General features: G+C 49.3%; 1 protein-coding gene across 1 annotated transcript in view; it reads left to right on the forward strand.

Moving 5' to 3' along the window:
* Positions 1-1921, forward strand: part of LOC102385562 (A disintegrin and metalloproteinase with thrombospondin motifs 7-like) — a 53877-nt gene that overhangs the window by 40354 nt on the left and 11602 nt on the right. The gene's annotated exons all lie outside the window — the stretch shown is intronic.

A 1921-nucleotide genomic window follows, 5' to 3' on the forward strand; every position in this document is an offset into this window, starting at 1 on the left:
CAGGGGACTTGCCCACACTCAGCAACGAGAGGGTAGTTCTGCTTCTGCATCTGCAGGTCACAGCTGCTTCATCCAGACAGGCAGAGTGCCAATTCGTGTCACTTGTGGTGGAGTTTTTGTGGGGCATTTGGGTCATATGGACAGTAGGGACTGGGCTGAGAATATCGATAGGTCATCCGTTAACCACCGTGTGTGTGTCGGGGGGGAGGGGTGTATACATGTACAGACACATGTCTGTATATACATATGTATACACATGTGTATGTGTATATATACCATGTCATATTACTGTCTAGATAGATTATATATAATATATTTGATATTGCTGTCTATATTACAGTAGCAGATAGAGGCTCCAACCAAAACCGGGACTTGATTGTACTATGGTTAGCCATTACCCCTACTCCCAGAAGCAGCCCCAGCCTCTTCCCAGTAGGGGAGCTGGGCTCTGCCAGACTGGGACACTCCATGCCTCCCAGCACCGCTGCCACCACCCGCCTGCCCATGCAGCTGATCCCGCCCCGCTCCCGCCTGCTCCGAGCCCAGCCCCAGCCCAGCTCCCCCACCAAGAAGAGGCTGGCACCACTTACCTTAGCCCCCCTGAAATTAGTTTGGGGGGCCAAGCCCCGTTAGCCCTGGCCTTCCACCACCTATGCCTACACCTCAGAGACCAGCGTCACTGGCCTTTGGTCCCTAGCTCCAAATTAAGGAGTGCTTGTACACATGACAGAAATTGCCCTTTTTTGCAATTTCACTGTGTTACAGCTTACGTGTGTGGGGGTTTTGGGGTGGGTTTTTTTTTGCAATTTAGTCTAAACTTACTGGCACCTTATGGAGAGTACCAGCAGGCTGAGAAGCAAAGATCTGCCTCGGAAGAAATGGAAGCCTCATCTTTTTATTTTTCTCTCTACTTTCCAAGGATCCAGGTGACTCTCACAAACAAAGTGCATTTGCCCCGCAGCGTCTCAGCCTGCCTTAGCCCATGCTTCTGTGACGGGTCTTGACTCCTGTGGTGACAAACCCTTTAGGAACAGACAAAGCAAGAGGGGACTGTAATAACAGTTGTGCTGGAAAGTCACCCATGGCAAAGGTGTTAAACTGTTTTCTTAATAAGACCCCACAAGAGAAGCTGTTTTCTTGGTTGCCCTTTGGCCTCGGTGCTGTTTACCCAAGGACGTAACCGGAGTCAGGAATGCAGCAGTTCGCTGGGCTAGAGTCAATACACCAGTATTACAGGGACAGAGATCTGGGAGAGTGGGTAATAGTGCAGCAGGCTCATGTCACTTGGTTTTCACAGTTCATTATTCAGCGGTGCAAGCTGTACCTTCTTCTGGTTTCCAGCCTCCCACTACCGAACCCAAAGACCAGGCTGATTTAAAAAAGAATTAGAAAACAATAAAGAGAAGTGGGTATTTTCTCCCTCACGCACACATGCTCATGCACAAAGATGCACCTTTGCCAAAGCAAACAACATGGATAGATCCATCTACATAAATTCTCAGAGGCTCAGTTGATGAAAGGTATTATGGGGGTGACTTTCCTGTCAAATGTTAAATGGAGTTGTGCCCGTCTGTGCGATCTACTGCCCGTCGGAGAGAAAGAGTGCATCTGGGACTGCGATACATTTCTGCCTTCTTATTTGCTCTCTAATGTGCTTTTAAAACAGGAGTTACCTCTGGAGCACATCGGTGACACTTGCAGGCAACGGGGCTGGGAGTCGGAGCAGGCTGCTCCCATGACATGAATAGGGTTCCAGGTGACTTAGGGGACCTGTCCACCCCGCATCAGCTCCAAGAGAAGGACTTTATTCTGCTGAAGTCTGAGCCCAAAAGAAAAAACATCTGCACGTCCTCTCGGTGAACAACCAGGTTGTTATTCTGATAGGATTCATCTGATAGGGCCATTAAGGGCCCTTGCCTTC

The sequence above is a fragment of the Alligator sinensis genome, unplaced genomic scaffold, assembly GCF_000455745.1.
Source record: "Alligator sinensis unplaced genomic scaffold, ASM45574v1 scaffold997_1, whole genome shotgun sequence".
In the NCBI taxonomy this organism is placed as follows: Eukaryota; Metazoa; Chordata; order Crocodylia; family Alligatoridae; genus Alligator; species Alligator sinensis.